Here is a 14399-nt window from a genome sequence, read left to right as displayed (position 1 = left end):
CTCCCACTGAGTCTTCAGAGAGAGAGATACCTCCCAATTCTGCGATTTGATTAGCTTTTCAGCTTTTTCTCACAGAATCTTACGCTTTTAAAATTAGGAAGGATCGCCCTCTAGAGGTCAGACTACAGGGAGAACTGCAAATTGGACTAGATTTCTGCAGATGAGATGCCCATTCATGAGGATTTGGGAGCTGCTAAAGCAACTCCTCATTCATTGTGACCCCTCATTTGAAATGCCTTTAAGTTTTGCAGATGGGAGGAGGCTTTACCATGTGGGATTCATTGGTATGATTCAGGTAATTAGGTCATGCGGTTTACCTCCCTTCTGATGCTTTCCCATCACACTAATTAAATAAAGCAACACTCTTGAATGACAAACCCCTTTCCTCAACAGGAAGTTCCAGAAGAGCAAATAAAAGACACAACAGTTAATCAGCAATACATAGCCTGCTTCTATTTATTCACTCCCATCACTACTTTAACTAACTTTACATTCATAATTTGGTTGAATTGTTGACTGGACCGAGTGTATTAAGATAGATTCTGGCTGTGCTCCTCTTATAGTGTGTGTTCATGAAAGTCATGAAATAAATTAATGAAGTGTGCTAATGGAGTTAAAGGTGAGAAAGGCTGTGGCACTTGGCTGGAGCACAGACGAAATCTTTTTGAAAATATAATTATGGTGATACTTAATAAAATATATTTATGAATGCTTAAGTAGAGTTAAAACTGGCATCCAAATTTAAGGTGCATATTTTTATTCAAAATTTCCTTCGCTTTGATCTTATCTAAGATATTTGAATGGGTCTACTTTGACCACTGAAGATCCAGTGCATTGATTTCAATGTTAGTAACCTTTCAGCACTGCAAGGCCGTTTTCAGAGTGGTATAATTTACATCTAGTCAGCAACCTGGTAATCAAATGTTAAATTCATTTCATCTTTTTATATAAGTGATTGTAAGTCCGGGGAAAGGAAATCCCAGGGCAAAATTTACCCCTAAAAACCAAAATCAGTCAAAGGGAGAAATAAAGTTTAAAACCCATTTTTGATTACAAAACTGCAGTCCAGCAGTCTTCTCTGCTCAAGCAGCAACCATACCCGCCCTACCCCTCCCCTCTCAGGTACAGATAAGCCCTCTGTTGCCCAGGTAATTACCCATTGATATGGAGATAAACTTCTCTCCACCACTGAGGAAAAGATGCAAATGCTCTAAAGCCATACTTCTTTCCACCTCTGAACACCTGTTGATATGCAGATGCACCAAAGCCAGGCGAGATTATTCTGGAAATGTTACAATTTTACCCACAATCCACCCCTCCAGAAATCTCACCTTACAATTTACTCCATCCCCCTCTTCTGACCAATCTAGTAACAGGCAATAGCAACAGCAATAAAATCTTGATAATCCTCAAGCCAGAGGATGCAGCCTATGCAGATTAAGCAAATGTACTTTACAGCACAATCTCTCACTAAGCACAAAATACATTTCTACACTTGTTTACTCATTCCTAACAATCATGCTAGATTGCTCACAAAACTTTTAACAAACATTAGACAAAGTCAAGCCTCTCTTTAAACATTATTTTCTTGAAACAGCAACACAATCATAATTCTCAAGCCAGAGGATTCAGCTAGGTTCAAAGTCCCATGCAGATTAAGTCCAAAGCTCGTCCATTCCAGCCATCACGTGGCAGATGCAGCCAGGGGGCGCATCCAGGACACAAAGACCTGGAAAGCAAATAACCGTGATTGTCGGGAGCCAATTTGCTGTTATTACAGGAATATACAGAAGGCCAGCTTCCAGGTCTTTTCCCCAAGGTGCCAGAAGAGCTAGCCATCGTTGGTCCATGTGTTGAAATGTCCAGGGCCACGTCCATTTTACTCCTAATTGCTGCACCCATCCTTGCAACACATGTCCAATAAAGTGGGTACCTTGATCGCTCTCAATAACCAGTGACCGACCATAGGCTGCAGAGAGACGCTCTAGGCCCCTCTTGGTGGTTTGCTGATCTGAACAACGTGCAGGGCCCTCCTTCTGGGCTTGGCTGACTTCTTCAAAGGTGAAAGACAAGCCACACCTATGGGCTCACATTGTCTTTTGAGGTGTCTGTGCCATGCCACTCCATGGCCCTTGGGTCCAGTCTCGCACCCAGCCCGTGATGGGATAGGTGGTTATTACCTTGGTCAGAGCTGTTCCAGCGATGGGCTCTGTAGCCAGCAAGGCACGGTACACAGCAGCCAGTTGCTTCAAGGTGACCTGGACCTCTGCTCCTTTCCATGGTTGTGGTCAGGCTCCGGCCTGCAGCAAGAGCAGCAGCAGTGGCAGAAGCAGTAGCCTTAGGCTCGGGCCACGGGCCGGGGTCAGCGTGGCCAGCAGCAGTGGTGGTGCCTCCACGACCACACAAGTGTAGACACATGTCCCTTGGTGTGAATGCTGCCTCTCCCCATCATTTTTAGGGGCGGCCCTCTCAAAGGTTGCACCCATTATGACAGATTTCAGGTTCACAGGAACCCTGCCGACTTTCGCCAGTTGTAAGTCCGGGGAAAGGAAATCCCAGGGCAAAATACCCCTAAAAACCAAAATCAGTCAAAGGGAGAAATAAAGTTTAAAACCCGTTTATTGCTTACAAAACTGCAGTCCAGCCTTCCTTCTTCTTTGCTCAAGCAGCAACCACACCGGCCGTCCCCCTCACCTCTCAGGTACAGATAAGCCCTCTGTTGCCCAGGTAATTACCCATTGATACGGAGATAAACTTCTCTCCACCACTGAGGAAAGATGAAAATGCACTAAAGCCATACTTCTTTCCACTTCTGAATGCCTGTTGATAGGCAGATGTACCAAAACCAGGCGAGATTATTCTGGAAATGTTACAATTTTACCCACAGTGATCCTAATAAATTGGTAATAGATAAGTAACAGAACTTGCAGACAGTATGATTTAGTTCTATGCTGTTTACCAACAGTCTGTTTAGAAAATTGTATTTAAGAAAAAGAAAAAGTATCATCTTTTTAAAAGATGCTGCATTTCTGAATGGCTTTTCAGATTTTCATTGACAGTGAGCTGAAAGCTGATTGGATCTTAACTGAGAGTTCTTTTAAGACCATAAATTTTAGAACTCAGGCATAAAATCAGTAACAAGAGTTAAAGCTTCAGCAGTATAAGTCAGAGAGCCTATAGGCAGCATGTGAAATTGACTTGAAACATACAGCACTTAAAACTCAGGATACAGAAGTAGATAACCAGGAGGGAAAGAAAATCGATGGCTAAGTACAGAATGTTGGATACTGACTTAAATTTAACAAGATGCGCAGAGAATACTTTTTGCATCAAGTATCCGATTTGTGTATAGTTTTAGGGAACTAAATATGACTGCCACTTAAATGGTATGTTGAAAAATATTTTTCCCCATTACATTCTTTATAAGGCCATGTGAATAAAGGCAAGTATAAAGTATCACTCAAAAATTACCTGAAATTGTCTTAGTTGATTTTAAGGAATGTTGTATCAAGTGATTATTAACTTGAAATTTGTACACTTTTTTTGGTGATGAAATTGCTTAGCATTTGTGGGTAAAATTGCAACAGTTTCTAAAGAATATCTCTCCTGGCTTTTAGTGTATTTGCATAACCTCAGGGATGGAGAGAAGTTCATCTGCATGTCAATGGGTAATTACCTAGGCAACGGAGGGCATGTCTGAACCTGAGAGGTTAAGGGGAGGGGCTGGTTTGCTGGCTTGTTGGCTTCTTCTGGAGCAGAGGAGAGAGATGGCCTTGGACTGTAGTTTGTAAACAATAAACGGGTTTTAAACATTATTTGTCCCTTTGACTGATTTCCGTTTTTAGAGATATTTTGCCCGGGATTTCCTCTCCCTAGACTTACAGCATTTGTTAAGTGTTTGAAATTATGAATGATCTAATGGGTTGCATTTTGATGTTTCTTTTAGAAAAGAAAGGATAAGTTATAGATTTAGTATTTGTACTTATGGAAGGACTGGGACACATTTTTTGAAAAATTAAGCTTAAGAAGCAGATTAACACACACACACACACACACACACACACACACACAATACCCTTCATGTAACAATTGGACATTATTTTTTCTCTAAAACAACTCAACTAATCTAGTTTGCATATGTGATATTGATTGGGCAACCAAACAATAGTTTAAGATAAAAATACATGATGTCATAAATATGCATTCCCCAAACTTAAAAAAATATCTTTTATCTTATTGTATAGGCTGTACCCTTGGAAGAACTGCAGGGCTCTGAAATCAATAACAACGATTTAGTATGTTCTTATGACTAAAGTGGCACTCTATCATAATGGATAGCAACATCTGTACCAAACCAGAATATTTTATGTTGTAAAGACCTTTATTTTACAGGGCAGACTAGGGTCATATCCCGGTCTGATTGAGTTTGAGTTTCCTGCTCCTGGCATTGGACCCAGTGGTCAACCAGCTGCATTTTTCCTGAGGTTTGCATTCAGCCACAGTTTGGTTAAAAAATGATTTTTTTCTGGCTGTGTTTTTAGAGATGCTCATAAGGTCAAGCTGGTAGTTTTAAGCTTGAGGGGCACATTGTAATGCTCCCCAGGATCTGAGGAATGAATGCAGACCCCTTAATGATGGCTTAATCAATTCAGCATTGTGCTCAGAACAGCTCCTAAAATGCTATGGTTCAATTTCAAATTGCTAATCACTGTGGTTTGCACCAAGAAAACACATGCAAACCAAGTGACATTTAGTTATGGCCAGCACTACAGGGATAGATAGATAGATAGATAGATAGATAGATAGATAGATAGATAGATATAGATGGCTATGTAATTACACACCCTTTTATTTTAGGTAAAACAAATGAGAAAAGCATTTTAAATTTCTCTTGGATGCTTAATAATCTGTTGATGTTTGCTCAGTAGTGGTGCAGTGAAGGTAGGAGGTTAGGAAGAAACAGTTAGTGAAAGCTAAAAAAATCAGGAAATAATGAAAAACTGTGACTTGCATGGAAGTAAGGAGAATTAGCATGAATGTTTCCTAGAGTACCAACTGTGGGTAAAAGTGAAACATTTCCAGAATATCTCGCCTGGCTTTAGTATATCTGAATATCAATAGGCATTCAGAGGTGGAAAGAGTTATGGCTTTAGTGCATTTGCATCTTTCCTCAGGGGTGGAGAAGTTTATCTCCATATCAGTGGGTGATTACCTGGGCAACAGAGGGCTTATCTGTACCTGAGAGGTGAGGGGGAGGACCGATGTGGTGGCTGCTAGAGCAGGAGAAGAAAGATGGCCTGAGACTGCAGTTTGTGAGCAATAAACGGGTTTTAAACTTCATTTCTCTCTTTGACTGATTTTGGTTTTTTAGGGGTATTTTGCCCTGGGATTTTCCGTTCCCTGGACTTACACTTAGTGTAGTCGGCAGGGTTCCTCTGAACCCGAAATCTGTTATAACGGGTGCAACCTTAGGGAGGGCCGCCCCTAGAAATGATAAATGATGGGGAGAAGTGGTGCTCGCGCCGAGGGACATGTGTATACACTTGTGTGGTTGTGGAGGCGCCACCACCACTGCTGGCCATGCTGACCCCGGCCCATGGCCTGAGCCTAAGGCTACTGCTTCTGCCACTGCTGCTGCTCTTGCTGCCAGCCAGAGCCTGGTCACAACCATGGAAAGGAGCAGAGGTCCGGGTCACCTTGAAGCAACTGGCTTCTGTGTACCACGCCTTGCTGGCTACAGAGCCCATCACTGGAACAGCTCCGACCAAGTAATAACCAACTATCCCATCGTGTGGGGGTGTGAGATTGGACCACCCACTTTATTGGACATGCCTTCCAAGGATGGGTGCAGCAATTAGGAGTAAAATGGACGTGGCCCTGGACATTTCAACACATGGACCAACGATGGCTAGCTCTTCTGGCACCTTGGGGAAAAGACCTGGAAGCTGGCTTTCTGTGTATTCCTGTAATAACAGCAAATTGGCCCCTGGCAATCACGGTTATTTGCTTTCCAGGTCTTTGTGTCCTGGATGCGCCCCCTGGCTGCATCTGCCGCGTGATGGCTGGAATGGACGAGCTTTGGACTTAATCTGCATGGGACTTTGAACCTAGCTGAATCCTCTGGCTTGAGAATTATGATTGTGTTGCTGTTTCAAGAAAATAATGTTTAAAGAGAGGCTTGACTTTGTCTAATGTTTGTTAAAAGTTTTGTGAGCAATCTAGCATGATTGTTAGGAATGAGTAAACAAGTGTAGAAATGTATTTTGTGCTTAGTGAGAGATTGTGCTGAAAAGTACATTTGCTTAATCTGCATAGGCTGCATCCTCTGGCTTGAGGATTATCAAGATTTTATTGCTGTTGCTATTGCATGTTACTAGATTGGTCAGAAGAGGGGGATGGAGTAAATTGTAAGGTGAGATTTCTGGAGGGGTGGATTGTGGGTAAAATTGTAACATTTCCAGAATATCTCACCTGGCTTTGGTACATCTGCATATCAACAGGCGTTCAGAGGTGGAAAGAAGTATGGTTTTAGTGCATTTGCATCTTTCCTCAGGGGGTGGAGAAGTTTATCTCCATATCAGTGGGTGATTATCTGGGCAACAGAGGGCTTATCTGTACCTGAGAGGTGAGGGGGAGGGGCCGGTGTGGTGGCTGCTAGACCAGGAGAAGAAAGATAGCCTTAGACTGCAGTTTGTGAGCAATAGATGGGTTTTAAACTTTATTTCTCCCTTTGACTGATTTTGGTTTTTGGGGGTATTTTTCCCCAGGATTTTCCATTCCTTGGACTTACACAACTTTTTTATTAAAAGACTTTTTGGTTCCCAAGAAGGGAAGATAGCTCACCTATTGGCCTCCAACTGAAGTGTTGTGGCAGCAGATTTGTCTTTTAATAATACTATTTTATTGACGTAAAATGCTGTGATTGTGTATGTAAGAGAGAAAGTAAGAAAGAGAGAAAAATTTTGTTGATATTCAGGGAATACTGTAATTGTCTTTTTTCTGGGAGAGAATCCCTTAAAAATCCTCTTTTTTAGAACAAATGGTCAGTTGATCCTAAGTTTTGTTTGCAAATAAAGCTTTGTTTGCAAATAAAGTTTCATTCCTGTTACTAGCATGAGACTCCAACCTTAATTTCTGTATTCCACAAGTACCAATGCTTAACCAATTGGTGAAAGAATACTGAGTGATATCTGAGACCCTAAGTTGGTATCTGCTCTATATCCCCACAAATGTATTTCCTTCCCCTCTTCACTTTGAGGAATCAGAGACTGACATCTACTTGCCTCCTTTCATTCAAGAATGATTTATTTAGAGAAAAGTTTTTCGAAAGAAGACATAGGAATTTCTGTCTTTTCCTAGTGTATCCCAACCCCCATGGTTGTGCCAGCCTAGCTCTGCCATAAAGTATAAAGACTGAAAGCTGGATCTTCACTAAAGTGCAAAGGATGTGCTCTTGAGGAGGAGAGACTCACAGGTCAGAATACTCCTACAAATCTGATAGCATTTTTTATCAGTTTTCTCCTATTTTCAGATGGTGACAACTTGGTAGTACAGTGATTCATAGACTCTGGAACATGTTAAAAGACTGCGGAAAATCTCTTAGGCATTATTTCAGTGGCTGAAAATACGCAGGGAAATTTTTGATACATCAACGATACAGTCAATCTTTCTAATACTATGCTTTGAGAGAACTGAGAAAGAACTATGATAAATAAGCAAACAAAAATTCATTGAATGTGGATGATTTTATATTAATACCTCGACATCATGGACAATAGACCAAACATGGCAATTATATAATGTTAGTACTTACCAGCTATTCCTAGAAGATGCGTGTGTGTTTAAATATACAAATGCAGATGTCCCCAACTTATAATGGTTTGATTTATGATTTTTTTTTTTACTTTATAATGGGACAAGAGTGACTCATTCTGTAGAAACTCTACTTTGAATTTTGAATTTTGATCTTTCCCAAGGCTGGTGAAAAGATCTCCTTGTTTTGCCTCATGGTGGCAGCCAGCTGCAGCCACCCGTGAGGGAACCACCAATGACTTACAACCACTCTGTCCCCAGACAGCCATTGTTTTTCCCTTTCAGTACCGTATTCAATAAATTACATGACACTTCACCACTGTCCTGTAAAATAGGCTTTGTCTCGGATGATTTTGCCCAACTGTAGGCTAATGTAAATGTTCTGAGCGTGCTTAAGGTGGGCTAGGCTAAAAGCTCTGATGTTTGACAGGTTAAGTATATTTAATGCATTTTCAATTTATGATGAGTCTATTGGGATACAACCCCGTCCTGAATCAAGGAAGACCAGTACACCCATTTACGTATCCCACACCAGATCATTATCGAGCATGACTATAGACTTAAAATATGCTCATCACCTAACATCACCAATAATGTGTCTCTCTGTTCCCGGTTTATGTTGGCTTCATTCTTAGGCAGGTTTCCCCTGTAGTGACAAAGATGGCATCATGCTGGCTTAGCACTGTCTGGAAAAACTTCTTCTTTTACTCAACAATTCTAATAAAGAGGCTAGAGCCAATTCCCTTTGAAACATCTTGAGTCACCAGTCCACCCTTGAATCAATAACTCTGGCCTGGAAAATGGAATGCTCCTGTTGGCTAACTTGAGTCACATGCCCAGGGTGGGGGTGAGGGAGTGGGGATGGGTCAGCTCATCAAAGCATGTGGCCTAGGAATTGGGCAAAGGATAGTTCCCTAGAAGAAGACCAGGTCTTGACTTACAGAGGGGTGGCTGGATGTCGGCCAGGCTAAAACAGTAGATGTCTCCTATAAGATTTCAAAATCTAATGGGCTTTAGAGCCTGTTTTTTAAAGGAAGGGATGATGAAATGGGCCTTACCTTACTTCATGGGATCAAATTCAATCCCTTGAATGAACTTCTTTGAGACTTGCAAAAAGGCAGATACTGACCATATGCTGGTGTCCCTAGCTGGAAATTTCTATAACTTCATGGAAACCTTAAATACATTACATTTACCTGTCTCGGCCATACTAGTCAAGAAATGACATATTTCGAGAGCTTTCAGACTTTTGCAAAAAGTCACTGGAGAGGTAATGGCAGAGCAAGAACCTTAGCTTCACTCACCCTCTTTGACAAGCGTTTTAAGTTTTAGCAGAATCTGCATAATGGGTAATTTGCAGGGAGATATTGAGAATAGACACTGTTACTCTGAGAATTTCTCTTACACAAGTTGACTTACTTTTTAATAGTGGGTCTTTTCTTTGTAAGGAGTGCCGCATTATGGGAGGACATGGAGAATTTAATGATTAAGTTAAACAATAAACTCTTTAAATTACTTTAATTTCCAAGGAAGTCAACAATTCCATTAGTGGAGGTACAAATAAGCAAATAAAACCTTGAAACAATCAGAAAACCCTGTACAAAAGGCAAAAGATTAGAAAAGACTTAGAACCCTGGGGCATAAGTAATATAATTAAAAGCAGCGTTTAAAAAAAGAAATTGTCTCAGAAAGCAGAAGGCACCAAGGGAGTTGCCCTGTTTCCCAGAAGCTTTGTGACCTCGAATGCATCAGGATGATTTAGCATAGTTGTTATATTTTCTCATATTTCGTAAAAGATAGAAAACATATCACATCATCTATCTAGCATATAAAAAACATTTTGAAAAGGCCAATGCTCTTGTTTAAATGATATTTATATGTCACAACCTATAGTAAAGGTAGGAAGGGAACACAGTATTATGGGAGAAAATGGAATAAAATAATAGATAGTTGTGATCACTTTTTAGGGCTTAAAAATGCCAGACATTGTGCTAAATATGTTTCCCACAGTTTTCTTCTTAAAACCTCAGTGCAACCTTGAGAGATGGATCCTTGTTATAGGCTGAATCATGTTGCTCAAAAATTCATATGTTGAAGTCCTAGCCCCAATACCTCAGATTGCAAAATTTCTTTGGAAATAGGTTAGTCACAGATGACATTTGATAATATGAAGTCATAACGGAGTAGCACCAGCCCCTACTCCTCTATGACTGGGGTCCTTAGAAAAGGGGGAATTTGGACCCAGGCACTCACACAGGGAGAACACCGTGTGGAGGTGAAGGCGGAGCTCTGGAAAACAAGGACCACCACAGATGGTCATCAACGGCTAGGGGAGCAGCATGGAACCTCACTGCCCTCTGAAGGGACCAAGACTGTTGACACCTTGATCTGAGACTAGCAGTCTCCAGAATTGTGAGGCATTTAACATTTCTGTTGTTAAACTCTCCAGTTTGTGGCACTTTATTATAGCAGCCTTACAAACTGAGACAGCGCTATTATTATCCCCATTTCATAGATGAAGAGGCTCAGAGAGATAAACTTGCCCAAGTCAAACAGTCAGCAAAGGGCAGAGCTGAGGCTGGCTTCAGGTTGCTCCAACACTGTTTTAAAGTCTTCCAGTGTTTTCCAGAAACAGACCCAAGGGCCACTTCCCTAAGAATCACTTGGGATGCTTGTTCAAGCTGCAGATTCAGGGTTTCACCCTAGACCCACGGAGTATGAAACTGGGGAAATGGGACAAGAAATTGAACTCTAAATAAATACCCTTAATAGTTATTTTGTTTCTGAAATTAGAGCCCCTCAACCTCCTCCCTATGACCTATTGAACTTGGAATAATTCAAGTACTAACCCAGGGTTACTCATCATCAGATGTGGCACAAGTTTTTCTCTGGACTTAAGATACGGTTTTTTTTTTTTTATTAAGTGAGAACAATACAGTCTTTCCTGTCTTACCTCCCAGGTTCAAATCAAATCTCTTGAAAATAAGAGTTAAAAAATTATGAAGGGTTTTAGATAAGGCAAGGTAATATAAGGTATCCTTTTAGGTCACTTGATGGAGAGACTGTGGAGGAAGTACTACTTCAGTGCAAATCCTACCCATTTCCCTTGAAACAGTACATGCTAAATTAGTGGTTATGATCTGGGAAGATCTGCTTCCTTTTTACCACAACCAATGCTCTGCCTATCTGTGGTGGGGAATTCCTTTTTTCTGTGGCACACGATCATGTACTATGCTTCTAAGAAAGCTTTGCTCTCATATCTTCTAAGTTTAAGGTGAACCTAGAAAAGCAGACGATCTTTTCCTTGATTATGTTAGTGTTGTTTATTCCTTCAGACATGGAATAATTAATGATGCCTTTTTTTTTTTTTGATGAGTGCACTTTCTTTTTGAGCAAAGAAGAGTGAGGACGGGCGTCTGTATTGTGCCAGTTCCCACTGATGGGGATCCTGATGTGGGGTTGCAGGTACTGCTGCTGAGAGGTGCTTCTACATTATTATTTTTGCCCTAATTACGGATTCTCAGAATCCTCCCTTAGCCAGATTCACTGAAACATGCAGAGGGCTGTATTGATTCAATTGTTGCTGCTTAACAAAACACCCCAACACTTAGTGACTTAAACACAATGATTTATTATCTCTCACATTTTTAAGGGTCGGCCGCGTCGGACCTCTACTGCTTTTACCTGGGCTCACTCAAGCAATGGCATTCAGCTAGAGGTCGCCTCTGCTCAAAGTTCCCGGTGGCCTTTCTTTCACATCTGGCAGGCGCAGGCTCTTGGCTGGGGTGCCTTGATTCTCTATGACCTCTCATTCATCACGAGGCTAAATTAGCTTCCTCACATGGCAATTTCAAGACAGTTTTCCAAAAGGGCAAATGTGGAAGCTGCAAGGCCTTTGAGACCTGGGGGCTGGGAGTTGCATGACATCACTTCCTATTGGTTAAAGCAAGTCACGAGGCCAGCTCAAGTTCAGGAAGTTGAAGAGGTCTGAATCCAAGTAACTTGCAATTGTTACTCATATTTACCTGTTTCTACTATATATTTAAGAATCAATAATTGGAGATGTTATATTATTTGTATTAATTTGGGATTGGAAGCATTGCACAGGATTGTTTCAAGAGGGCACCTTATAAACAACCAGGTGTATTGAGCTTCATGAGCATATGTAGAGCTCATCTTGCTTAAAGAAAAACAAACCGAACCTGGCAAAAATCCAACCATATAGCGTTATGCTTTTGAAAGGAACCTCATGGCAGACAGCTGTCTTTGTTTATTTTCTAAAGGAAGGGATTTAGGCTTGCTCACAAAAATAAACACGGTATTGTTATTATTATTAATTATTATGTAGAGTCTGTTTTTTCTTCGAGGTAATGAAGAGTTCACTTATTAAAGTAAGGAAGACTTATCACAGCCAAGAATGTCCCTAGAAAAATAATTTTGTGAAGAGATAATTATGGCATTAATGGTAATAGCTAATTTTATCAGAAAATTCTTGAGAGGATCATCATTACTTAAGGATCTGTATCCTTATTTTAAAGTGAGGTGTTTTTCTCTGATTTATACTTAGTTTCTCAGATACCATTGCAAGTTCCTGTGATGTCCATTATAAGTTCCAGCCCAACCCTGTCAAAAAGGAATTTTTCACTCATCATCCAACTATTTGTAGGCTGTCTCTCCTCAAATATAGAACCATTGAGTATGCCACCAGGCTGCATAGAGTTAACTTTCATTTACCAAACGAATAGAGTTTGAAGATAATTTTTGATTTTTGACAAAACTGAAATGGTAGACTCTGTGGCAAATTGAAACAACACCTTGCCTCGAGCTTTTGTAGGTCCTCCCATCCAGAGGTGGAGTCAGTTTGCCCTCCAACTGACTCTAGGCCGGCCTTGTGACTTGCTTTGACCAAGAGAATGCAGCAGAAGTGACATTGTATGAGTTCTGATGTCTAAATCTCAGAGACCTTGCACTTTCCCCTTGTTCTCCCTGAATACTGCCCTGAGGTCACTATAAGGGCAAGAAGTTCTGTCCTACTAGAGGGTGAGAGGCCATGGGGAAAAGAGAGGGCCTTGACAGCCAGCCAGAGAAATCCACTCATCTGAGCGAGGTCATCTTGGACCTTCCATCCAACCAGCCTTGCAGGTTGAGTTCCGAGCATGAAGAGCCCGGGTAAAAAGTCAGAAGAACCACCCAGGCATCTCACAGCATTGTGAAAAATAGCACATTACTACTATTCTAAGTCACGCAATTTTGAGATGGTTTGTTATGCAAAAATAGGTGACTGAGACATAATCTTTGATGCTGCGATCACCTTTTCAATTTCCTTCTTTCCCCAACATTTCTTTGAGCAGACGAAAAGATTTGCCTTTCCTTCTTTGCCCAGATACCTTGGGAGGGTGGCATTTCTTCACCTTTCACAGAACTCTTTCTCCTCATTTCCTACCCAGTTTTCCAGGGACATCCCCTCCATCTTCCTTGAATGATTTATCCCGGAGATACTTCTCAAGTTTTACTTCCAGTTCACATCTTACCATCAGATTCTCCTTGGATTTCAGTTTCAACAGGAATTTGGACAAGAATTGCAACTGCCTTGGTTGTATTGATTCATGACAGTTGGTTCTCTTTTTGGATAATGATTTCTGCTTTCTCTCCTTCTCTCTCAGTCCTCTTCTCTTGAGTTTTCCCTTGTTACCCTACACTGATTCTGGCTGAGATTCAATCCCCTTCCTAAAAGCTAATGGAAGAGATTAAGATTTGCAAATACATTTGACCCAGAATGATTTCATTTCCAGTGATCAAATGGTAAAGAAGGCACACTGTTAAGAAAATGTGTGCTGAACAGCCTGGGGTAGGAGGGAGAAATACCCAATGTGGACATCAGCACATTTTTCAATCCTGTCTATAAAAATTTGTTTTAAGTGTGGAAAGTTTCACTTTCTAGTCACATCTTTCTATCTCACCAGGTATTAAAGCAGTGACCTTGTGTGTACTTTTCCCAACACTAAAATTTGTGTGGAAATTGTAAGCAGGAAAATGAAAGAAAGAACAGGACAAAAGAAACATTTTATTTTTCAAGACTCAAAGGCTCATCTTGTCTTTCAAAAGAAAACCAAAATACCTTCTGCAACCCAATAGCTGATTGGAGGTAAATTGGATTATTTTATCTTCTTACCATTCCACTTTTCCATTACAAAACTAATATATTCTTCATGTACACTTCATTTTTAAACATCTAAAATGTTAGAAAGTTGCAATTGAGAGAGAGGGTATAGATAATCCGTCTACGAAGCCCGTTTTTATAGCTTCAAGAGCAGGAACCCTGAGGGGTCAGCTAACTTGCCTGGGCAGTAGAATTTCTGCCACCAGAGGTTGTGACTCTGGCCCACTTTTGTGGTCTGATTGTGATTGAATTCAACCGGGATCTTGGCTGAGGCTTCCATATCCAAGATGGCCTCTTTTCCGGGGCCCTATCTGTGCGGTGCCTCCTGATTCAGTAGTCTAGCCAAAGCTGCTTTGCCACATGGTGGCTGGCCTCCAAGAAGGAGCATTCCAAGAAGTCAAACCCAAGTGTGCAAACACTTACAGGA

This window comes from Manis javanica, chromosome 12 (assembly GCF_040802235.1).
Source record: "Manis javanica isolate MJ-LG chromosome 12, MJ_LKY, whole genome shotgun sequence".
Classification (NCBI taxonomy): Eukaryota; Metazoa; Chordata; class Mammalia; order Pholidota; family Manidae; genus Manis; species Manis javanica.
Note: the sequence above shows the minus strand (reverse complement) of the source record.